This window comes from Ranitomeya imitator, chromosome 6, assembly GCF_032444005.1.
Source record: "Ranitomeya imitator isolate aRanImi1 chromosome 6, aRanImi1.pri, whole genome shotgun sequence".
In the NCBI taxonomy this organism is placed as follows: Eukaryota; Metazoa; Chordata; class Amphibia; order Anura; family Dendrobatidae; genus Ranitomeya; species Ranitomeya imitator.
Genome location: NC_091287.1, coordinates 496,595,310 through 496,622,992, shown reverse-complemented (window position 1 = coordinate 496,622,992; position 27,683 = coordinate 496,595,310).

The following is a 27,683-nucleotide window of genomic DNA, read 5'->3' as shown; positions in this document are numbered from 1 at the left end:
AATTCTGCTTTTGTGCTCCCTCCGGTGGCTGTAGGTGGTAATGCAGTTGTCCCTGGCCTGCAGTCCTGGACAGGTGTATCTGCTGATTGCAAATCTGACTCGGGTATTTAGGTTTGCAGGACTCATTAGTCATTGCCAGTTGTCAATGTTTCTTGGGAAGTGTTGGATCTCTCCTGGCCTCTCCTGCCTAGCTGCCAATTCAGCAAAGATAAGTGTCTGTTTCTTTTCCTGTGGCACACATGCAGTGTGCTTATTTTCAGTGCTGTTTGTTTGTTTTTCTATTGTCCAGCTTAGACTGTGTCAGTGTTTTCTCAGTCTGGTTGGATTCTCTGGAGTTGCAGATATACGCTCCACACCTTTAGTTAGGTGGTGGAGTTTATTTTTGTATTTTCTGCTGTGGATATTTTGGAAGGATTTGTAATGCTGACCGCTTAGTGTCCTGTCCTATCCTTTCCTATTTAGCTAGAAGTGGCCTCTTTTGCTAAATCCTGTTTTCTGCCTGAGTTTATCTTTTCCTCTACTACTCACAGTCATTATTTGTGGGGGGGCTGCCTATCCTTTGGGGTTCTGCTCTGAGGCAAGATAGTATTCCTATTTCCATCTTTAGGGATATTTAGTTCTCCAGCTGTGTCGAGGTGTCTAGGTTTTGTTAGGCACACCCCACGGCTACTTCTAGTTGCAGTGATAAGATCAGGGTTTGCGGTCAGTATAGTTACCACCTACTCCAGTGAAAGTTTTCATGCTGCTCCAAGGTCACCTGATCATAACATAAGTACAGTCATTGATAGACCATTATTTTTAATCTTTAAAGACTCCATAATAACAGGGTCTGTACCACAGGACTGGCGGCGTATAGCAAATGTCGTGCCAATATTCAAAAAGGGGACAAAAACTGAACTCGGAAATTATAGGCCTGTAAGCTTAACCTCTACTGTGGGTAAAATCCTGGAAGGCATTCTAAGGGATGCTATGCTGGAGTATTTGAAGAGGAATAACCTCATCATGACCCAATATCAGCATGGGTTTACCAGGGACCATTCCTGTCAGACTAATTTGATCAATTTCTATGAAGAGGTAAGTTTCGGACTGGACCAAGGGAACCCAGTGGACATAGTGTATATGGACTTTCCAAAAGCTTTTGATATGGTGCCACACAAAAGGTTGATACATAAAATGAGAATAATGGGGATAGGGGAAAATATGTGTAAGTGGGTTAAGAGCTGGCTCAGGGATAGGAAACAAAGGGTGGTTATTAATGGAGCACACTCGGACTGGGTCGCGGTTAGCAGTGGGCTACCACAGGGGTCAGTATTGGGCCCTCTTCTATTTAACATATTTATTAATGATCTTGTAGGGGGCATACAGAGTGGAATTTCAATATTTACATTTAGTGGCCAGTGTCAGGCAGCTGCTACAAAGGCAAATAAAATAATGGGATGTATTAAAAGAGGCATAGATGCTCATGAGGAGAACGTAATTTTTCCTCTATTCAAGTCAGTAGTTCGACCACACTTAGAATACTGTGCACAGTTCTGGTCTCCGGTGTATAAGAAAGACATAGCTGAACTGCAGCGGGTGCAGAGAAGAGCGACCAAGGTTATTAGAGGACTGGGGGGTCTGCAATACCAAGATAGGTTATTACACTTGGGGCTATTCAGTTTAGAAAAACGAAGGCTAAGGGGTGATCTTATGTTAATGTATAAATATATGAGGGGACAGTACAAAGATCTTTCTGATGATCTTTTTAATCATAGACCTGAGATAGGGACAAGGGGGCATCCTCTATGTCTGGAGGAAAGAAGGTTTAAGCATAACAACAGACATGGATTCTTTACTGTAAGAGCAGTGAGACTATGGAACTCTCTGCCGTATGATGTTGTAATGAGTGATTCATTACTTAAATTTAAAAGGGGACTGGATGCCTTTCTTGAAAAGTATAATATTACAGGTTATAAATACTAGATTCCTTGATAGGGCGTTGATCCAGGGAACTAGTCTGATTGCCGTATGTGGAGTCGGGAAGGAATTGTTTTCCCCAATGTGGTGCTTACTCTTTGCCACATGGTTTTTTTTTGCCTTCATCTGGATCAACATGTTAGGGCATGTTAGGTTAGCCTATGGCATACCTCCCAACTTTCGAGGAAGGGAAAGAAGAACAAAGTCAGCGGCTACGCGCGCAACAGCAAATTTTAGGCCACACCTCTGACCACACCCATTTCACAACTAGCCACGCCCCAACCACACCCATTTAGCACTTCTGATCACAATGTTTCGTAAACAATAATTATAAACAAAAAAATATGGCCACACAGTGCTCCATACTGTATAATGGCCCCACACGACGCTCCATACTGTACAATGGCCACACACACGACGCTCCATACTGTACAATGGCCACACACACGACGCTCCATACTGTACAATGGCCACACACGACGCTCCATACTGTACAATGGCCACACACACGACGCTCCATACTGTACAATGGCCACACACGACGCTCCATACTATACAATGGCCCCACACGACGCTCCATACTGTACAATGGCCACACACACGACGCTCCATACTGTACAATGGCCACACACACGACGCTCCATACTGTACAATGGCCACACACACGACGCTCCATACTGTACAATGGCCCCACACGACGCTCCATACTGTACAATGGCCACACACACGACGCTCCATACTGTACAATGGCCCCACACGACACTCCATACTGTACAATGGCCACACACACGACGCTCCATACTGTACATTGGCCACACACACGACGCTCCATACTGTACAATGGCCACACACGACGCTCCATACTGGACAATGGCCACACACGACGCTCCATACTGTACAATGGCCACACACGACGCTCCATACTGTACAATGGTCACACACACAACGCTCCATACTGTACAATGGCCATACACACGACGCTCCATACTGTACAATGGCCACACACAACGCTCCATACTGGACAATGGCCACACACGACGCTCCATACTGTACAATGGCCACACACGACGCTCCATACTGTACAATGGCCACACACACGACGCTCCATACTGTACAATGGCCACACACGACGCTCCATACTATACAATGGCCCCACACGACGCTCCATACTGTACAATGGCCACACACACGACGCTCCATACTGTACAATGGCCACACACACGACGCTCCATACTGTACAATGGCCACACACACGACGCTCCATACTGTACAATGGCCCCACACGACGCTCCATACTGTACAATGGCCACACACACGACGCTCCATACTGTACAATGGCCCCACACGACACTCCATACTGTACAATGGCCACACACACGACGCTCCATACTGTACATTGGCCACACACACGACGCTCCATACTGTACAATGGCCACACACGACGCTCCATACTGGACAATGGCCACACACGACGCTCCATACTGTACAATGGCCACACACGACGCTCCATACTGTACAATGGTCACACACACAACGCTCCATACTGTACAATGGCCATACACACGACGCTCCATACTGTACAATGGCCACACACAACGCTCCATACTGGACAATGGCCACACACGACGCTCCATACTGTACAATGGCCACACACGACGCTCCATACTGTACAATGGCCACACACGACGCTCCATACTGTACAATGGCCACACAAGACGCTCCATACTGGACAATGGCCACACCCACAACGCTCCATACTGTACAATGGCCACACACACGACGCTCCATACTGTACAATGGCCACACACACGACGCTCCATACTGTACAATGGCCACACACACAACGTTCCATACTGTACAATGGCCACACACGACGCTCCATACTGTACAATGGCCACACACGATGCTCCATACTGTACAATGGCCACACACACGACGCTCCATACTGTACAATGGCCCCACACGACGCTCCATACTGTACAATGGCCACACACACGACGCTCCATACTGTACAATGGCCCCACACGACACTCCATACTGTACAATGGCCACACACACGACGCTCCATACTGTACATTGGCCACACACACGACGCTCCATACTGTACAATGGCCACACACGACGCTCCATACTGGACAATGGCCACACACGACGCTCCATACTGTACAATGGCCACACACAACGCTCCATACTGTACAATGGTCACACACACAACGCTCCATACTGTACAATGGCCATACACACGACGCTCCATACTGTACAATGGCCACACACGACGCTCCATACTGGACAATGGCCACACACGACGCTCCATACTGTACAATGGCCACACACGACGCTCCATACTGTACAATGGCCACACACGACGCTCCATACTGTACAATGGCCACACACGACGCTCCATACTGGACAATGGCCACACCCACAACGCTCCATACTGTACAATGGCCACACACACGACGCTCCATACTGTACAATGGCCACACACACGACGCTCCATACTGTACAATGGCCACACACACAACGCTCCATACTGTACAATGGCCACACACACGACGCTCCATACTGTACAATGGCCACACACACGACGCTCCATACTGTACAATGGCCACACACACGACGCTCCATACTGTACAATGGCCACACACACGACACTCCATACTGTACAATGGCCCCACACGACGCTCCATACTGTATAACGGCCACACACGACGCTCCATACTGTACAATGGCCACACCCACAACGCTCCATACTGTACAATGGCCACACACGACGCTCCATACTGGACAATGGCCACACAAGACGCTCCATACTGGACAATGGCCACACAAGACGCTCCATAGTGCACAATGGCCACACACGACGCTCCATAGTGTACAATGGCCACACACGATGCTCCATAGTGTACAATGGCCACACACGACTCTCCATACTGTACAATGGCCACACACGACGCTCCATACTGGACAATGGCCACACAAGACGCTCCATACTGGACAATGGCCACACACGACGCTCCATACTGGACAATGGCCACACACGACGCTCCATACTGAACAATGGCCACACACGACGCTCCATACTGTACAATGGCCACACACGACGGTCCTTACTGTACAATGGCCACACACGACGCTCCATACTGTACAATGGCCACACACGACGCTCCATAGTGTACAATGGCCACACACGACGCTCCATACTGTGACTGCATCACCAGTGTGACGGACTCAGTGCTACAGGACCCTTGCAGACTTCGCCTACTCCAGACTGCTTCTGCACCTTTTCTAATCTCCATTAGAAGTGTGGTTTTGACAAAGACCAGCCTTGGTCGAAACGTTAACCGTAACTTAAAGTATCCGTCATTTTCTCTGAACACTAATAAGCATTTGGTGATGCCTGTACTAATAATAAAAAATACAACTTTCACGTAAAAACCTGCAAGTCTTGAGTGTGCGGCTGTTTTTTCTATAGACACTGTGACTTTGTGTTCAGCCTGCACCTTTTTTCCATGCGGAGTGCACCACATCTCTTGTACTGCCATACACCTTGCACATGCGGCTCCGCTCCATACACACACGGCTCCGCTCCGCACACCTCATACATACGGCTCCTCCCCATACACCTTGTACACACACGGCTCCACTCCATACACTTCGTACACACACGGCTCCGCTCCATACACCTTATACACACACAGCTCCGCTCCGTACACCTCATACACACGGCTCCTCTCCATACATCTCGTACACACATGGCTCCGCTCAATACACCTTGCACATGCAGCTCTGCTCTGTACACCTCGTACACACATGACTGCGCTCCATTCACCTTGCACATGCGACTCTGCTCCATACACCTCGTACACACACGGCTCCGCTCCATACACCTCATACACACACGGCTCCGCTCCGTCCACATTGCACACGCTGCTCCGCTCAGTATACCTTGCACACACACGGCTCCACTCCGTACACCTCATACACACACGGCTCCTCTCCATACATCTCGTACACACACGGCACCACTCCGTACACCTCGTACACATGCGGCTCTGCTCCGTACACCTCGTACACACACGACTCCATTCCATACACCTTGCACATGCGGCTCCGCTCTGTATGCCTCATACACACACGGCTCCACTCCATACACCTCGCACACACACGGCTCCACTCCGTACACATTGCACACACACGGCTCAGCTCCATACACCTTATACACACACTGCTCCGCTCCATACACATTGCACACGCTGCTCCACTCCGTATACCTTGTACACACATGGCTCTGCTCCGCACACCTCGTACACATGCTGCTCCGCACACCTCGCACACACACGGCTCCACTCCATACACCTTGTACACTCGGCTCCGCTCCGTACACATTGCACACACACGGCTCAGCTCCATACACCTTATATACACACGGCTCCGCTCCATACACATTGCACACGCTGCTCCACTCCGTATACCTTGTACACACATGGCTCTGCTCCGCACACCTCGTACACATGCTGCTCCGCTCCGTACACCTCGTACACACGGCTCCGTACACGTCTTACACACACGACTCTGCTCCATACACCTTTCACACGCTACTCCGATCCATACACCTTGTACACAAACGGCTCTGCTACATTACAGTGTCAGACTGTCACAGGGGCTTTGGTTTAGCCCTTTTTATACGGGGGGAGGGGTTATAGCAGCCACAATAGCGTTGTGTTGTCACGCTCTCCCAGGGAGCTGCAGCTGCTCCTCCTCAAATGCACTGACTGGAGACAGACTGTCAGGGAGTCATGGATCTCACTCACACTGATCTGCAGATAACACAGCAGTGAGCACTGAGCAGCCCAGGCAAACAGAGGAGGCTGTGAGTGTGTCCGTCCCTCCCTGCTCAGCCCCACTCAGTCCAAGCACCATTACACTAGCCAGGCATTAGAATTAGCAGCTCCAGTCCACTCACACTGCTCTGCTGCTTACATTGCCGCCGGCACCCAGGCTGTGTTTGGCTGTTACCTCAAACTAGAAGTGTCCCCTCTCTCTCCCTCTCTGAACAGTGACGCTGGGAGACTCAGGAACATGGGGAAGGGGCGTGGCCTAACAAAAGGGGGTGTGACGGAGTTCTCCTGCTGTCTCCCGGGATGAGAGCGTCCTGCGCTGGACAGCGGGGCAAAGAGTCAAATCCGGGAAAGTCCCGCACAATGAGGGACGGTTGGGAGGTATGCTATGGGTTGAACTAGATGGACTTAAAGTCTTCCTTCAACCTTAATAACTATGTTACTATGTTACTATGAATTGAATGTACTCATGAGTGTACTGGAACGTTCAGAGGCATCATTTACAATTTCTAATCCAGAGACTTTTGAGGATGCACCGAATAACTTGCATTAGTGTGCCACAAACAAAGATCTTGATGAAGAAAATCTTGGATAACTTTCAGTGCAACAAACAGGTTTTTTTGTGTTGGACGACATGAAGGGAGAAAGCTTCTTGTGCAACATAATGTCTTTGGCAAGCTGCACGCGAGTTGAGCAGACATTGCTGCCTTCCTTCTGCAGAGCCAGTACCATCTCAACCTTTTCTGGGCTCAGAACCTCACTGTCAAAAGAAGGCCAGACCCACCATAATCTCACTGAGGTACCACAGGTGTCTGCTGAAAGTTTTTATTGATGCCTCGGCAACAGAGCCGTTGATTCCTTTGCATGCTAAGACTTCTTGCAGTAATGTGAAGTCATTTTGTGATGATGAGGCTGGGATCTGACAGAGGTACCAAGCCTTCAAGTATAAGCGGACAGTAAAAGTGCAAAACTGATGGAGATTTTTAACTCAAAAGTCAAAGTTAAACAAAATGAATGACAAAACATTAAAATCTTCAGTTCATATATCACTTTGGCCATCCATTGGGTCCGATGGTTAGCGCCTGGAGTATTTGTGTATGTGTGGATTTGCTGCAAACTAAGGAACACGAGTTCCAGTGTTAACAATTCCTTGTAATCATCTCTTGGATGGCATTATGCAAGTTGGTTGGTGCCAAATTCAACTAGACCCTCCTTAAGTCATCTTCCATTACAGCTGAAAACCTGGTTTTATCCAGTTGATTCCAGGCAACAGAAAATCTCTCAAACAACTTTATATTTGGACCTGTTGTTGCTGGCCACAATTTATCAAATGTGCTTGCAGTAATTTTCTTGTGAATGTGGTGACAACACGGTAAACTCAGTAGTTCCTGCGGCAGTTTCCAGTTACCAGTGTTACTACTGGTCATGTCGAATGACACACAACATTAAAAAAAAGCACCTACTATCTACAAGACTTTATTAGATACAAACTAAAAAAAGAGCTTAAAGCAGAAATAGAGCAGAAAGTATGGGTGGTTAGGGATATTAACCTTAGTTATGCTCTCACGGTTTCCCTACCTTACCGCGGAGGTTGACCCCCCAAGGGGAAACAAAGTGGCGCTCCGATCAACGTTTGCTCCCCAAAGTATATATTTATTCATTTCTTATAAAAAAAAAACACCCCCCAGTGTGGAAGACTGAAATTATATTAGAATGATCCTGCTAAACAATATAACAAACAATAATTCTAAAAAAAAGATAAATTAATTATGCTATTTAAAAATTGTTTGCATCATTTTTAATATACCTGCTGGATTATGCTATTTTCCTAGAAAATGAACCCTTATTTTGCATTACTATTTCTACAATGCATTTTCTATATTAATACCTATATGTTTTCCCCCCTGTCTAGCACTAGGGTTAGGAAAGACAGGGTTAGCCGCCGTCGAGTGGGGGCACCAAACAATCGTGCCAACCTCCACAGATAGGCAGTGGTCAGTTAGGGTTTAACCAGAGATCCTTCAGGTAATTTTGTAAATTGCATTGGTCTGTGTGTTTTAGAATTATTGTTTGCTATATTGTTTAGCAGAATCATCCTAATATACTGTCAGTCTTCCACACTGGGTGGCGTTTTTTATGAGAAATGAATAAATAAATACTTTTTAAGGGATTATATATTTCACAAATTACAAATAATTACATTGGAAAGAGCCCTTATTGCTGCTCTATATTAAAACTTCCCAAATCCTATTTTAACAGTTATTAGGTGTTCAAGAGCTGACATTGAGCCATATTTTAAACACAACCAAAGAAACAATATTTTGAATAATATTACAGATCATTATGTGTAACAATTATAGGAGTTAAGACTATGAACAAAACTAAAAATGAATACACCCCACATCAAAAACTACTGCATCTAGTATTTTGTATGGCTTAATAATTTTTAGGAACAGCACTAAGTCGTCTAGGCATGGAATTAACAAGTTGGCGACATATTGAACATATATTATTTCCGTTCTTCAAGAACGATCTTTTTAAGAGCCTGGATGCTGAATGGAGAGTGATGACAACTTGTCTTTCCAGAATTCCCCCGAGGTATTCCGTTGGGTTCAGATCAGGAGATACCTGGCCCCTGAATCACTGTCACCCTGTTCAAATCTATGGGAATGTACATTGATGCCATCCATGTGCAATCCATGTGATATCCGTTCTTAACATTTTCATAGAAAATTTGCAATTTTTTTTGACACACAAGAAAATCACTAATGGTAAAAGTGGGTATCACAGTCCAAACACTGATGAAAATCGGTCCTTTTTTTCACATCTTAGATAAATCACTGATTTCTGACAACTCGTTAGTTATGGAGGTCCCAGTGGTGGGAATCTCAGAAGTGGGTCTCCGAGCAATCAAACATTTATCACATATCCTGAGGGCAGGCAATATATGAGCTCTATTGTAAAACTCTAAGAAATTAAGTTAATAGTTTGCATATTAAATAGTTGAATCCACTATATAAGCAAAATTATAAGCTTCAAAGCCTCTTACAAATTCTTTATGCTCTCACTAAACACCTGTTAGCCGACTTAAGCTCTTGCACTCCATGTCTAAAAAAATATTTGATCAAACATAGCCGTGAAGAGGCTCACACATGAGGTAAAGTGTTTTGTATACTCTGTAATGAATTCAATGAAATCTGATAATTAGTGTTCATATGTAACAAAGACCGAAAGTTAAGGTCTGGTTACCAAGAGTACTTCTTGTTCCAAGCTGTCTATTCCTTCAAGACGAGTGCTTTGGTTCATTTAGAGCTTTTCATTCAACACCTTTGGTGAGTAAATCGTCATTGTTGCCATGTCAGTTAATGCCTTGTCACATTTAACATTCCTTCTAACTACAATGATGTGATCAATAACACAATCTTTGCACACAGCCTCTTCTGGTTTTCTTCTTTCAAAATTTCTTTCACATGTACTTATGAGCATTGGTTGATGGTCTGTACCGTAGGGTGGCAGCATGCAGACCTCAAGTTGTGATAGAATTCCCAGCAAACCCAAATGAGTGAAGACCTTACCCACTTTACAAAATAGTAGAATTAAGTAAATGTAATAATTTAATACCTAACACAGTATTGATAAAAATTCCAATTGATTGTTAGCAGAGAAGATTGTTCTGCACTCCTAAAAAGGGTCTCCAGAAGAGATGAGTGGATCCCTTGATATTCTGGTTAGTCGGGCTCAACCAAACTTTAGTCCAATGTTTGGTTCGGGCACCAGAGCTGTAACCAAATTTGAATCTGAATGCAACCCCTATAAAAATCAATGGAGACCAGAACTTTGGAGTTGAAAAATCTCTCTCCTCCCCGAACTGTAAGACCGACTTCCAGGAGAAATCCATGTTCGGAGTTTAGCACTGTCCAGTATGAACCCCAAACTTTACAGTTCAGGTTTGCTCATCTCTAATCTCCAGCTCTAATTTTGCAGTTTGTAAGGAAAATCTTTGGACTATATACTTGTCACTAGAGATGAACGTATCTTTTGATATTCAAATTCAAAAGCTTTCCCAAAATTTTCCTAAACATTGAATTCACAAGTACTGGAAAGCCTCCAATTGCCCTACTCGCAGGTCTCCTAGGAATTAATTGATCAATTTTCAAACATTCTAATGCAAATACAGCCTTAAAAATGAAATGCTCAAGTGACCTCAATATATCTGGCTTTTTAAATAGTAAAAATCTTCCAAAAATTATCGTTTCTGAAGCCTGGTTCACATACACAGGTGATGTACACAGAAGAAGCTATGACTTTTTGACAAATTGTCCCAAAATTATCATTAATTTTGTGATCAGCAACAGGTTTCCTGTTTACAAAGAGGTGAAGCAATGGCTTTTTAACAAGCCATGCAAAAATTATGCCTATTATTTGGGACAAGTGCAGACAGACAGAAAGGGGTCTCTGTGCAAGATAAATATATGGGACCTTTGCAGTCCAAAATTATATAAAAAGAACAGAATTCTTAAAGGGAACCTGACAGCTTCCCCAAGCCCTCCAAATCAGCAGTGGTAAACTATTTGTTACTAAATACCCTTCCTAACCAGCCCTCTATAGTGTTTAACACCATGTTTACAAAAAGGCTTTATAAACTTTGCATTTCATATGCTAATTAGGCATTTGACTAGTGGATGGGGCATTGTTTTCTCCAGACTAGTAGGCCCTCAAAGCATGTTATCATGACCCTGTGGGAGTGATAACAGGATTTGCAAGAGCCAGTGTCATCCCTAGCTCTCTGCAACTCATGCACATGTGCCTGACTTTCTTCGCCCACATCATTGCTCCCCTAAAGCCGGGTGTATGGTTCCTGGCTTTAGAGGCACATTATGGATGTCTGGAAGTGTCTTCCTCACCTCTAGAGGCTGGACATGACAGTATACCCATGGTCAAATGGGCCACTTCTTTCCACTGGTCTAGTTTACTGACGAAGAAATACGTGCGGTTAGGAATCAAGTTATGTGCTGAAAAAAGGACACAGCCCAGGTACACCTGAACCTGGCTATTCAGGCAGTGCATCTCTGTATGTTGAATTGTATAAGGGTGGAACCATGGTAGATAAAACATCTAGTCCATCATGTCATATATAGTGTAATGGCTGCTGCTACTGCCGTGTCTACTTGTACTAGGCCTAACTCTGGCATCTGGTCAGATGTGCCTCTGGCAGGGGTCAGTGAAAGCTTTGATGAGTAGGGAACACAGATTATTCTAGTAATACACCAATTTTTACTTCCTTTTGGATGGTGACAAAAATTAATCTGTGCTTTTACAAGAGGGTCTAAATACATTATTTTTCTTTATGCTAATGATGCACCTGTCAGTTCACTAGCAATCAAGCTGACAACTGGTTCACTTTCAGCATCCCTTTGCAATAGTTAGTCATCAAGGCCAGCATTGTCATCAATGTCAATCTCAATTTCACTCTGTCATCCTCATCCCCTGTCTATGCCAGTGTGTAACTCAATGTCCACCTCCACATCCACCTGCTTCTCATATTCCTCCTCTACATCTTGCCGCATGTAGCATTGACCTTGAGAGTCTCCAAGTTTCTGATCTTTCTGTATCATGCATACTCAAGTGTTTTTTCCAAAAAACATATGAGTGGAATGACATTGTTGATGCCACGCTGACAAATTTAGTAGCCTCTTTGAAGGACTTCAGTAGGCAAAATCCTTCTGTCATCAGTTGCCAATGGCGGATTTCAAAGTAACCCAAGCTCCAGCTTGCCTGTTTTGTATGATATCAATGATTTATGCTGCTCGTACTCAAGTTCAAACATATGTGAGGAGTTCCAAAAGCATGGTTGTGTTATATATAGTACTTAGCATATTTATTTTACTCACTTGTGTAGTGAGTTTAATTTCACAGCGCTTTGAAAACATCAGTATAACTATCCCCACTGGGACTAATCTAAATTCCCTATCAGTATGTCTTTAGAGTGTGGGAGGAAACCCATGACAACATAAGGACATAAAAACTCCTTTCAGATGTTGTCCGTGGTGGGATTTTAAGAAAGGACTCCAGCGCCGCAAAGCAACAGTGCTAACCATTGGACCACCATACTGTCTGTAAATTCCAATAAATAGCATAAATGAGTTGAGTACACTCCATTTGAAAAGTAAGATTTTATTCTAATTTTTTCATTCTAATCTTATTCTAATGGAATTAATGGTGCTATATAAATAATAATAATAATAATTCTATATATCACTGAACACCAGAACAATTTTCAAAGTTTTGACAGTATTGAGTTTCAGGTAGTATTTTTTTAACCCATTACATGACAGTAAGGTTAATAATATAATGCATGTTTATTTCCTTCAACCATTCTCATTAGATGATTCTCCGCTTTAGGTGTAAACTTCCATGGTCGGCCTGGAAATCTCTGTGAGATAGTTGCAGTTCCATCTTTGTAAAAATTTTTGTATCACTTTTGCAACAGTATTCTGACTGATCGGTAAAGCTTTGCTCATGCTCTTTACTTTTCTTGTTTAACCCTTTTCCGACATATGCCGTATGTATACAGAGCTGTGGGAGCTGTGTTTCCGCAAATCACCATATGTATATATGGCATGATGAACGTGCAGGCTCACACTGAGCGTAGCTGCGATCAAATGTAGGAGTCATCTCTATATGAGGGCTGACACCCTGCAGCAACGCCTATGATCGATGCTAGCACCGATCACCGGCATTTAACCCCTTAATCCCCTGAGGCCACTGTCAATAATGACAGCGACTTGACTTCGAGGGGCATCACAGAGGGAGAGCATCATGAAAGATGACCGCGCCCAGGGATGGTGGCCTATCAGCTCATGCTAAGAGTATGAGCTGACACGCCTGCTTATCAGTTGCTGTTCTAATGCAGAAGCATTGCAGAGTATTAGATCAGCTGTTGATGTCCCATCCCTGGACAATGTAAAAAAGTTACTGTATATGCTCGAGTATAAGCCGAGATTTTCAGCCCATTTTTTGGGGTTGAAAGCCCCCCTCTTGGCTTATACTCGAGTCATACCCAGGGGTCGGCAGGGGAGCAGGAGCGGGGGCTGTCTAATTATGCTCACCCACTCCTGGCGCGGTCCCTGCAGGTCCCTGCTTGCCCGGCGCCGCAGCTTCTTCCTGTACTGAGCGGTCACATGGTACCGCTCATTACAGTAATGAATATATGGCTCCACCTCCCATAGGGGTGGAGCTGCATATTCATTACTGTAATTAGTGGTAACGGTGACCGCTCAATACAGGAAGAAGCTGCGGCTCTGGGGAAGCAGGGACTGCACAGTGCCAGGAGCAGGTGAGTATAATGGGGAGGGGGAGCGCTGCACTGCGCAATATTCACCTGCTCCCCGTTACGGGCGCCGCTCCATCTTCAGCGTCTTCTGCAGTGACGCTCAAGTCAGAATGCGCGATGACGTGGCTAGTGCACGCCCTCTGCCTGAACGTCAGTGCAGAAGACGCTGAAGATGGAGCAGCATCGGAACGAAATCAGGTGAATATTGAAAATGCCGGGGGCCTGAGCAACGGAGAGGTGAGTATGTGATTTTTTTTATCACAGCAACAGCAAATGTGGCAAGTCTCTGCATGGAGCATCTTATGGGGCCATAATCAACGTTTGCGCAGAATTATATGGGGCAAATTGTTAGGGCTAGTGGTGTTAGGGCTAGCGGAATGCACCAAATAATAAGACAGATAGAGTATGGTGCGTTCGCAGCCCGGGGTCCACCGTGCAGAGATGGAACCTGCTGCCAAGTAATGACGGACTATATGGCAGTACTCATAAGTATACACACGTGGGTTAAACTTCACCCAGCATGAAGGAAGCGATCCTGTTGCGTCACAGGACCGCGGTACCGCACATAGAGCGCGAGCAAGTAGTCAGCGAACTCAACCCCAACTAGGATTGAAGTCCGATTAGACCCTTGCTGGCACAACACCGCAACTGGGTGTGTAAGGAAACTAAATAATAATATTAAGGCACAAGAGTGCATGCGGTGCCGCACTGACGAACGCCACTAACCACCCAGGCTTGGGTAAGGAAAGCACAGAGGAAGTGCACGGCGCCGTACTGGCGGTCACAGCAACTGGATGCTGTAATGTGTGATTCGTGCTGTAGGATAAGTCGGGCGCTAGATAGCAACCATACACCTTCCGCGAACAGACATTCAATAGGGAGGGTTATTTAAAGAGCGACTTTCACTCACAACATACACACATTAACAATTGTACACTAGCTCATGGCCGTGCGGTCATGCGCAGTTTATATAGTTGCAGCACAGGAAGTGGCCACAGAAACTTTGCCCTTCCAAGACCTGCCAAGAGGACCAATGGAATGTGCTGCAGAGCCTGAGCACACGACCCTCGATTCCAACGGGAGATCTTGCCCTGGGCATGCTCAGTGTGTGCAGACAAGGACTTAGTCCCAGAGAAGTCCGCTCGCTGCTGACCAGCACTGGCTTTAATGGCAGAAGTTGAAGAAGCAGCAGTAACTCTCTGTACAGAGTGAGACTGAGCAAGACGCTGGGACCGACGTCCCTGCTGAGCAGACTCCACTGCGGCTGGATAAGAATGGGAGACCGCAGCGGAGATGGCTCGCGATTCCCCCTGTGCAGAAGCGGGAACTCGAGACCTAACATTACCCCCCCTCCTAGGGCCCCCCCCTCCTTGGGCCTCGCTACGCTCGAAGGCAGCAATGAGCTGTGGGGCCCGAATGTTTTCAGCAGGCTCCCATGACCTGTCCTCTGGGCCATAACCCTTCCAATCCACCAGATAGAACTTTTTGCCGCGTACCACCTTGCACCCCAAAATAGTGTTCACCTCGTAATCGTCCGTAGACGAACCCGATGTCCCGGCAGATGACTCGGAAAGCCGGGACATGTATACGGGTTTCAAGAGGGACACATGAAAGGTGTCGGTGATACCCAAGCGTGGAGGAAGAGCCAAACGGTAGACCACAGGATTAACCTGTTCGAGAACCTTGAAGGGACCCAAGTAGCGAGGAGCAAACTTAGTGGACTCAACTCGCAGCCTGATGTTACGGGCGGAGAGCCACACCAAGTCGCCAGGAGCAAAGGTCGGAGCGGGGCGCCGATGAACATCGGCGGAGGACCTCATTCTCTCCTTGGAGGCCAGAATGGCATCCTGCGTGCGGTCCCAAATGTCCCGTGCCTCCACAGCCCAGTCTGCCACCCTGGAGTCAGCAGAAGACACAGGCATGGGCACAGGAACACGCGGATGCTGGCCGTAATTAAGGAGGAATGGAGTCTGACCGGTGGAGTTGGCTACGGCATTGTTAAGTGCAAACTCTGCCCATGGTAGCAAGGATGCCCAGTCATCCTGCCTGGCAGAAACAAAATGTTGTAAATATGTGACCAAGGTCTGGTTGGCCCTCTCTACCAACCCATTCGTCTCGGGATGATATGCCGAAGAGAGATTCAACTCAATACTGAGTAGACGACAAAGCTCTCTCCAGAATCGAGACGCAAACTGGGGACCCCGGTCACTAACAATTTTGTCTGGCATACCGTGTGGGCGAAAGATATGCTTAACGAACAAGACAGCCAATGCCCGTGCAGAAGGTAGCCGTGGAAGGGGCACCAAGTGCACCATTTTGGAAAAATGGTCGGTGATCACCCAGATAATGGTGCAGTTACGAGACTTGGGTAAGCCCACCACAAAGTCCATCCCGACCATCTCCCAGGGCCTGTCCGCCACCGGCAGAGGATAAAGCAAACCAGCTGGCCGTTGCCGAGGAGTCTTGTTCTTGGCGCAAGAGACACACGCCCGAACATACTCTGCGACATCACGAGCCATATGCGGCCACCAGTATGTCCTCACCAGTAACTCAGATGTCCTTTTGGTACCAAAATGTCCACCCACCCTGGACGAGTGTGCCCAAGAGAGAACCTCCGGTCGCAAACTGGATGGAACAAAAGTCTTGCCCGGGGGCACAGACTGTAGCGAAACCGGGGCCACAGTTCTCAAGCTCTCGGTGGGGACAATAAGCCGAGGCTCCTCCTCCTCCTCCGCAGATGACACAACGGAGCGAGAGAGAGCGTCGGCCCGAATGTTCTTCTCCCCAGAAAGAAAATGGAGGGTGAAATGAAACCGGGAGAAGAATAAGGACCATCTGGCCTGGCGAGAATTCAACCGCTGGGCTGTCTGCAGGTACACCAAATTTTTATGGTCTGTGAAGACTTGGAAGGGAAAACGTGCTCCCTCCAAGAGATGTCTCCACTCCGAGAAAGCCAACTTCATGGCTAGCAACTCACTGTCCCCGATGGAATAATTCCTCTCTGCTGGTGAGAAGGTCTTGGAGAAAAAGAAGCAAGGATGCTTCCGACCTTGAGCATCCTTTTGGAAGAGGACTGCTCCAGCACCAACAGAAGAGGCATCCACCTCCATGATAAATGGCTTATCAACATCGGGGCGATGTAGGATGGGAGCGCTAGCGAAGTGTGACTTTATAGAGTTAAAGGCCTTGGAGACCTCCTCAGACCACAATTTGGGATTCGCACTCTTCTTGGTGTGGGCAACCAAGGGAGCTACCAAAGTTGAGAAGTGCGGAAAGAACTGGCGATAATAATTAATGAACCCCATAAAGCGCTGCACCGCTTTAAGAGAATGGGGTTCCTGCCAGTCCATCACAGCCTGTAGTTTGGCAGGATCCATAGCCAATCCCTGGGCAGAGATGATGTAGCCTAGGAAAGGTAAGGACTCCTGCTCAAACATACACTTCTCCAACTTGGCATAGAGGGAGTTTGCCCGTAGGAGGTCGAAGACTTTGCAAACATCTCTCCGATGGGAGTCAATATCTGGAGAGTAGATGAGAATATCATCCAGATAGACTATGACCGAGGTGGAAAGCATATCCCGGAAGATATCGTTCAAAAAGTCTTGGAAAACGGCTGGGGCATTACAGAGCCCGAAGGGCATCACCAGATATTCATAGTGCCCATCCCTGGTGTTAAAAGCCGTCTTCCATTCGTCCCCCTCACGGATGCGAATCAGGTTGTAAGCACCCCGCAGATCTAGTTTAGTAAATACCCTTGCTCCCCGAAGCCTATCGAAGAGCTCAGATATCAAGGGCAAAGGATACTTATTCTTAACGGTGATGGCATTAAGACCCCTGTAGTCTATGCATGGACGCAATTCCCCATTCTTCTTCTGCACGAAGAAGAACCCTGCCCCAGCAGGTGACACTGACTTCCTAATGAATCCTCTTGCCAGATTTTCCTGGATGTACTGTGACATTGCCTCCATCTCCGGGAGAGATAGCGGATAGACTCGACCCCGGGGAGGCTCAGCACCAGGCAAGAGATCAATAGGACAGTCATAGGGGCGATGGGACGGAAGGATCTCCGCCGCCTTTTTGGAGAACACGTCTGCATAAGACCAATACTGCTTGGGGAGAGAGGAAAGATCTGCGGGTACCTCTGTAGTAGCAACCTGAACGCACTCCCTCTGACACCTACCCCCACAAGATTCGCCCCATCCCAGGATTCTGCCAGAGGACCACTCGATATGAGGAGAGTGGTACCGTAGCCAAAATATTCCCAACAGGACCTCATCAATTCCCTCATGAATGACGAGCAGAGATATAATGTCCTGATGAGATGGTGACATGGACAGAGTAAAAGGGATGGTCTGGCGTGTTATCTGTGAGGGCAGTGTCGACCCATTCACCACTCGTACCGTTACTGGTTGAGATAGCATAACCAGGGGTATTGCGTGACGTTGGGCGAAGGCAGAAGACATAAAATTGCCCTCCGCCCCAGAATCCACGCAGAGCTCTACCGAGTGGGAGAATGAGCCTATAGTAATTGTCCCCTTAAAGGACAATTTAGAGGCAAACGTCGCCGTGTCTAGTGTACCTCCACCTACTACCACTAGACGCTGACGTTTCCTCGACCGCTGAGAACATCTGGTGGCTAGATGTCCTGACTGCTGGCAAACATGACAGACCTTGAGTGCACAAGCGGTCCGGGACTTAGATCCCGCTTGTGACACTTCCCTGGCCTCATGTGACTCAGGAACCAGGACCGGAGATTCCAGAGGTTTGGCGAAGGTAGGAGCCAGCCGAAACCTCTGCCTACACTGGGCTCGCTCTAACCTCCGCTCGTTAAAACGGAGGTCAATTCGAGTGGAGACAGTTATTAACTCCTCCAGTGTGGCAGGAATCTCCCTAGTGGCCAGAGCGTCCTTAACATGGTCAGCCAGGCCCCTCCAAAATATGGGGATAAGAGCTTTATCTGACCAATCCAGCTCAGAAGCTAAAGTGCGGAATTGGACGGCAAAATGACTGACCAAGGACTCACCCTGAGTTAATGCCAGCAGTTGGAGCGCAGTATCATGGGTGACTTGAGGTCCTAAAAAGACCTGTTTCAGAGTGCTCAGAAACAGCGGAGCACTCTGCACCACATGATCACCACGCTCCCACAGCGGCGTAGCCCATTCCAACGCCCTGTCCGACAAGAGAGACACTATAAATCCCACCTTAGCCCGCTCTGTGGGAAAACGTGCAGCCAGGAGCTCGAGGTGAATAGAGCACTGACTCACAAATCCCCTACAAAATTTGCTATCACCAGAAAATTTTTCTGGCAGCGGGAGGCGAGAAAATGTCGGAGCAGGGGTGGCAATGGACAGGGTTGCTGCAGCCACGCTAGCAACCTGTACAGCAACTGCGGTAACATCCACAGCTGAGGTTGCGCTCTCAAGAGCCGCCAACCTACCCTCCAGCTGCTGGATATACCGCAAGGATTGCTGTTTGTCCATCATTACTAGCCAGACCTTGGCGCTAGTGTAATGTTAGGGCTAGCGGAACGCACCAAATAATAAGACAGATAGAGTATGGTGCGTTCGCAGCCCGGGGTCCACCGTGCAGAGATGGAACCTGCTGCCAAGTAATGACGGACTATATGGCGGTACTCATAAGTATACACACGTGGGTTAAACTTCACCCAGCGTGAAGGAAGCGATCCTGTTGCGTCACAGGACCACGGTACCGCACATAGAGCGCGAGCAAGTAGTCAGCGAACTCAACCCCAACTAGGATTGAAGTCCGATTAGACCCTTGCTGGCACAACACCGCAACTGGGTGTGTAAGGAAACTAAATAATAATATTAAGGCACAAGAGTGCATGCGGTGCCGCACTGACAAACGCCACTAACCACCCAGGCTTGGGTAAGGAAAGCACAGAGGAAGTGCACGGCGCCATACTGGCGGTCACAGCAACTGGACGCTGTAATGTGTGATTCGTGCTGTAGGATAAGTCGGGCGCTAGATAGCAACCATACACCTTCCGCGAACAGACATTCAATAGGGAGGGTTATTTAAAGAGCGACTTTCACTCACAACATACACACATTAACAATTGTACACTAGCGCATGGCCGTGCGGTCATGCGCAGTTTATATAGTTGCAGCACAGGAAGTGGCCACAGAAACTTTGCCCTTCCAAGACCTGCCAAGAGGACCAATGGAATGTGCTGCAGAGCTTGAGCACACGACCCTCGATTCCAACGGGAGATCTTGCCCTGGGCATGCTCAGTGCGTGCAGACAAGGACTTAGTCCCAGAGAAGTCCGCTCGCTGCTGACCAGCACTGGCTTTAATGGCAGAAGTTGAAGAAGCAGCAGTAACTCTCTGTACAGAGTGAGACTGAGCAAGACGCTGGGACCGACGTCCCTGCTGAGCAGACTCCACTGCGGCTGGATAAGAATGGGAGACCACAGCGGAGATGGCTCGAGATTCCCCCTGTGCAGAAGCGGGAACTCGAGACCTAACAAGTGGAACGCACCAAATAATAAGATAGATTAAGGTGTGTTCACATCCCGGGGTCCACCGTGCAGAGATGGAACCTGCTGCCAAGTAATGACGGACTATATGGCGGTACAATGTGAATACACACATGGGTTAACTTCACCCTGTGTGAAGGAAGCAAACCCTGTTAAGTCACAGGGCCGCGGTACCGCACACAAGAGCGCAAGCAAGGAGTCACCAAGCTCAGTCCCAAGACTTGGGATCCGAGTCCGACTAGACTACTTGCGCTCGACACCGCTAATGTTGTGTCAGCATAACCAAAGTAATAATAAAAGATGCACGAGAGTGCATGCGGTGCCGCACTGGCGGACGCCACTAACCACCCAGGCTTGGGTCAGGAAGGCGCTGTGGAAGCGCACGGCGCCGCACTGGCGGTTAGAGCAATTAGACGCTGTAAGGTGTGTAACGTGCTGGTAGCTAAGTCGGGCGCTAGAAAGCAATCACTCACCTTCCGCGAACAGTCATCCAATAGGGAGGGGATTTTAATGAACGACTTTCACTCAAAACACACACACGTTTACAATTGTACACTAGCGCATGGCCGTGCGGTCATGCGCAGCTTATGTAGCTGCAGCACGTTCAGGACCTTCCAATAAAGGACCAATGGGAACCGCTGCAGCATCTGAGCATGTGACCCTCGATCTCCAATGGGAGATCTCACCCTGGGCATGCTCAGAAGGAAAAAAGCAGGACTTAGATCCCAAAAGCGTCTGCTCGCTGCTGCCCAGCACTGGCTTCAATGGCAGAAGCAGGCAAGGCAGCAGTAATCCTATGCACAGAGTGAGACTGAGCAAGACGCTGGGAACGACGTCTCCGCTGAGCAGGCTCCACTGCGGCTGGAAAAAATTGGGAGACCGCAGCAGAGATGGTTCGAGATTCCCCCTGTGCAGAGGCGGGAACTCGACACCTAACACAAATATCTTTATGGAGCATCTTATGGGGCCATAATTAACGTTTGTGGAGCACTATATGGGGCAAATATCTTTATGGAGCATCTTATGGTGCCATAATCAACATTTGTGCCGCATTATATTGGGCAAATGTGTCTATGGAGCATCTTATGGGGCCATTATTAACCTTTATGCAGGATTATATGGGGCATATTTTAATATGGAGCATCTTATGGGGCCAAAATAAACTTTATGGAGCATTATATGGGGCTCCTGATTCAATATGGATATTCAAAAACACTTAACCTACTGATGTCTCAATTAATTTTACTTTTATTGGTATCTATTTTTACGTTTGACATTTACCGGTAGCTGCTGCTTTTTCCACCCTAGGCTTATACTCAAGTCATTAAGTTTTCCCAGTTTTTTGTGGCAAAATTAGGGGGGCCGGCTTATACTCAGGTCAGCTTATACTCGAGTATGTACGGTAATAAAAAATTTAAAAAAATTGTACAAAAAAAATCATAAAGTAAAGAAAAAAAAAGAAAAATATTATTTCAATAAATACATTTATTCATGTAAAAACAAAATAAACCAAAAAAAGTACACATATTTGTTATCACTGCGTCCGGAATGACCCGTTCTATAAAAATCTCTCACTACTTAACTCTTTCAGTGATCACAGTTAAAAAACTAAAAATAAAAAACGAGGCAAAAAACTATGCTTTATCATCATAATGCTGAGCAAAAAGTTAAATAAAACACGATCAAAAAGACAAATGTAAATAAATATGGTATCTCTGAAAACTTCATCTTGTTCTGCAAAAAACAAGCCTTTATACAGCTTCATCTTAAAAAAATAAATAAGTTATAGCTCTCAGAAAATAGCATACAAAAATAATAATCTTTTCTTTAAAATAGTTTTTACTGCGTAAAAGTGACAAAACATAAAAAAAAATTAAATGTGGTATTGCTGTAATTGCGATGACCCGAAGAATAAAACTACCTGATCAATTTTACCACACACGGAACGGCATAAAAAAAAACCTAAAAAACAATTCCGGAATTGTTGATTTTTGCTTATTCTGCCTCAGAAAAATCGAAATAGAAAGCGATCAAAACATGTCATGTGCCCAAAAATAGCACCAATAAAAACATCATCTCATCCCGCAAATATCAAGCCCTCACATGACTCGGTCAGCAGAAATATGGAAAAATTATAGCTCTCAAAATATGGTGATGCAAAAACTAGTTTTTGAAATAACAAGCATTTTTTTAATGTGTGACAGCAGCCAAACATAAAAACATGATATAAATCTGGTATTGCTGGAATCACACTGACCCGAAGAATAGAGTCGTCTAATCACTTATACTGCATGGGGAATGGTGTAAAAAATAAATAGAACAAGTCCTTCACCTGCTGCTGATTTTTTTCATTCTGCCTCCCAAAGATTGCAGTAAGGCTCGGCTCACATTTATCCTGCGCTCTATGCTGAGCGCTTTCACCAGGGTTTCTGTGTAAATCTTTGAAATACATGATTCAGATGGAACCTTGGGGCAGAATATTCCTTATAATGAGACAGATGGAGGCACTGTGGATGCTGTCCGACCTGTGATCCGGTGGTGTCCATCTTTTTAGGCGTGCATAAAAGCGCAGTCGGCCACAGTTTTGAGCACTTCAGAAAAGAAGGATACCGCTGAACAGACGCCAGAGTCCACAGTAACTCTGCTCCCTCATTATAGTGTCTCTCTGAGGGGCTTCATCTGAATCATGTCACTTGGAGATTTAGATGCAAACCCCGATGTAAGTGCTCAGCTTAGGGTACCGTCACACTATACGATTTACCTACGATCACGACCAGCGATATGACCTGGCCGTGATCGTAGGTAAATCGTAGTGTGGTCGCTGGGGAGCTGTCACACAGACAGCTCTCCAGCGACCAAGATGCCGAGGTCCCTGGGTAACCAGGGTAAACATCGGGTAACTAAGCGCAGGACCGGCTTAGTTACCCGATGTTTACCCTGGTTACAAGCGTTAAACTAAAAAAAAACAAACAGCACATACTTACATTCTGGTGTCCGTCAGGTCCCTTGCAGTCTCTGCTTCCCGCACTGTGACTGCCGGCCGTAAAGTGAAAGTGAAAGCACAGCCGCTGTGCTCTGCTTTCACTTTACGGCCGGCAGTCACAGTGCTGGAAGCAGACTGCAAGGGACCTGACGGACATCAGAATGTAAGTATGTGCTGTTTGTTTTTTTTTAGTTTAACGCTTGTAACCAGGGTAAACATTGGGTAACTAAGCGCGGTCCTGTGCTTAGTTACCCGATGTTTACCCTGGTTACAAGCGAACGCATCGCTGGATCGCATCGCTAGATCGCTAGATCGGTGTCACACACACCGATCTAGCGATGACAGCGGGAGATCCAGCGATGAAAGAAAGTTCTAAACGATCTGCTACGACGTACGATTCTCAGCAGGATCCCTGATCGCTGCTGCGTGTCAGACACAGCGATATCGTAACGATATCGCTGGAACGTCACGAATCGTACCGTCGTAGCGATCGAAATGTTATAGTGTGACGGTACCCTTAGAGCGATTTATAAATGTGATCCTAATTGTTATGTAAAATGTTCTCAACAAAAGCATCAGCTTCAACTAAATCCTCAAAAAAAGCAAGTCCCCATTCAGGTCCGTCATCTTTCAATGGAAATATTGGGGGGCTTTCATGTTACTGGTAGTACAAAGGCTCTATAAAAGCATTACAGCTCTTTGTACCCCAAAAGAAATCCAGCAAATTCAGTGCTCCCAAATCAAAATGCCCCCCTCCCTTCTAAGCCCCACAGTGTGTTTAAACCACATTTAGCATACACATGTTTGACATTTCTATAGCGATAACAGCTCAACTAATTTACATTTGCGTGTCTCCAGAAGCACGAGCTGGGCACCACAATATACTGGGCACTACAATGTACTGGTGACTATAATGTACTTGGCACTGCAATGCAATTTTTACTCAGCAACATCCACTACTACTTGTTTCTGGAAAACACGAAAACACCCATGGAGTAAAAATCATCCCTACACCTGTAAATAAACTCCCAAAGGGGTCAAATTTCCAAAATGGCGTAGTTTGATGGGGAATTCTGCTCTTCTAGCACTTAGGAGCTCTGTATTTGTAGTCCTTAAACTATTGATATGGAAATTTGGGTTGGATAAATCTATCCCGTGTGTGCTGCAGTCGTTCCCAATAAGACTGAGTATTTTGAGCGCTCATCAAGAATGGACTGTACACCATTGTGACAGAAAAGCATTCCATCAATACTGACACTTTATTGTACATACATAGTTTTATAATTCAACAAAGAAAGCAAGGCCCGCACCTAATACCAAAGTAAAGGCTGGTGCAGAAAGTAAAGCGCTTGTTTCCGCTGTCTGTTACAGCGATTATTTATGCACTGCACTTATGCACTTTTTTGGCAGCTCTGACACTTATTGTCTGCCTCCTTACTGTTGTGCGCATGTGCGCTGGCTCCCGGGGACTGGCCGCGGGCGACGGCATCTTCTCCTGGCTTTGGCCGGGTCCGTGCGCTTGTCTCCGCTCACGTGATTTCATGTGGGCGGGGCCTTGCGTCCGGGCCGGCCTGCTTGGTGACGTCCTCGCCGGCCGCCACTTCCGGTTTTGTCAGCGTTCACATGCGCCACACTTAGAACAGTAATCCCCACTGGCTGATTGGGCGGTTTTGCTCTATTTAAGACCCTAGCTCTCTAAGGATGCCATCCCCCGGAAGAAGGCTTTTAGCGCCGAAACGCGCGTTGGGGACGGTGGCACCTCAGAGTTCCAGTGTGCATCTAGGTAACTTACTCATTTTATTAGGTCGTACCTCTGGACCTTCTCTTGCTCTACTTTTAAGGGTGGCACATTGCTTTCCTTACACATTTGGCACAACTGTGCCCCACTTGATTACAATATGTGATAGACACTTAGAGCATTAGTTTCTTACTGTATTTATATACCTGGATGCACCTGTCTCTGTCTGCGGTGCCACTCTTGTCTGGCTTACCTTGTCACATCCCTTTGTGTTTATTTTTCTGTTCAACAACTTTTAATGTATTCAATAAAATTTGGTATTTTATATTGGGTGTTGATTAGTGCTTTTTTCTTTATATGAGTTCCTGATAGTTTTATAATTGCATATAGAAAGGCGTGGTTAGGGGTGGTTAGTTAATTACCATATTGTCTAGCTCCTCTGTTATTGGTTATCTGAATATATATGGAATATTGTGATTAATGCACATATGGATGCTGATTAAGCAACTAAAATGCAGTTCTCTGCATCTAGGACAAAGTTGAGACATCTCATCAGCACTTAATACTAGGGTTGAGCGAAACGGGTCGTTCATTTTCAAAAGTCGCCGACTTTTGGCAAAGTCGGGTTTCATGAAACCCGATCCGACCCCTGTGCGGGGTCGGCCATGCGGTACGCGACTTTCGCGCCAAAGTCGCGTTTCAATGACGCGAAAAGCGCCATTTCTCAGCCAATGAAGGTAAACGCAAAGTGTGGGCAGCGTGATGACATAGGTCCTGGTCCCCACCATCTTAGAGAAGGGCATTGCAGTGATTGGCTTGCTGTCTGCGGCGTCACAGGGGCTATAAAGGGGCGTTCCCGCCGACCGCCATCTTACTGCTGCTGATCTGAGCTTAGGGAGAGGTTGCTGCCGCTTCGTCAGAAGCAGGGATAGCGTTAGGCAGGGTCCATTAACCACCAAACCGCTTGTGCTGTAGCGATTTCCACTGCCCAACACCACCTTCGGTGTGCAGGGACAGTGGAAGCTACATTTTTTTTTTTTCCCCCTCAGCGCTGTAGCTCATTGGGCTGCCCTAGAAGGCTCCCTGATAGCTGCATTGCTGTGTGTACGCCGCTGTGCAAACCAACTGCTTTTTTCAAAGCACAAATCCTCTTGTTCCTTCCTTTCTGCACAGCTATCTTTTTGGTTTGTACACACTTTTTATTTAATTTGTGCATCAGTCCACTCCTTATTGCTGCCTGCCATACCTGGCTGAGATTACTGCAGGGAGATAGTAATTGAAGGACACTCCCTGTTTTTGTTTTTTTTTTTTGTGGGAGATTAAGATTGACATTTCTGCTAGAGTGCCATCCCTGTCTGTGTCATCTCTCACTCAGTGGGCCATAGAAAGCCTATTTATTTTTTTGCTTGATTTGGGTTATAAAATCTACCTGAAAAAATCACTACATCAATCAGTGGGAGAAAAATATTGGCCTCAGGGCTTGTGTGCCACTCCTGACTCCTGTGTGCATCATCACTCACTCAGTGGGCCATAGAAAGCCCTTTTTTTTTTTTTTTTTGCTTTATTTGGGTTCTAAATTCTACCTGAAAAAATCAATAAATCAATCAGTGGGAGATTAATATTGGCCTTTGGGCTTGTGTGCCAGTCCTAAGCGTGCCATCTCTCTCTCTCAGATAGTGGGCCATAGAAAGCCTATTTATTTATTTTTTTTTATTGGGTTTAGTGGATGTTCACGGTCAGGGACAAGTCGCTTCCTTGTCCTCTTCAGCAAAAACAACAACAGAGAAGAATGCAGCAGGCGACACAACGGGTTACTCCATGGAGCTCTTTACACATACCGTCCCTGGCTTAGAAAGTGAAGCAGTTAACAGTCCATGCCCATTACAAGTTGAATCTGACATGGAGTGCACTGATGCACAGCCACAGCCAGACTACTATGCTGGTCCTTTGACTCAGACCACAACATTGCCCTCGCAGGGTGCTGATCAAGAATCAGACCCTGATGAGACTATGTTGCCCCATCACGAACGCTATACCACCGACCGACACGGTGACACAGACGAAGTTACACACGAGCTACAAGAAGAGGTAATAGATGACCCAGTTCTTGACCCCGATTGGCAGCCATTGGGGGAACAGGGTGCAGGCGGCAGCAGTTCTGAAGCGGAGGAGGAGGGGCCGCAGCAGGCATCAACATCGCAACAGGTTCCATCTGCCGGGCCCGTATCTTGCCCAAAACGCGTGGCAAAGCTAAAACCTGTTGGAGGACAGCGTGGCCATCCGGTTAAAGCTCAGTCTGCAATGCCTGAAAAGGTATCCGATGCTAGAAAG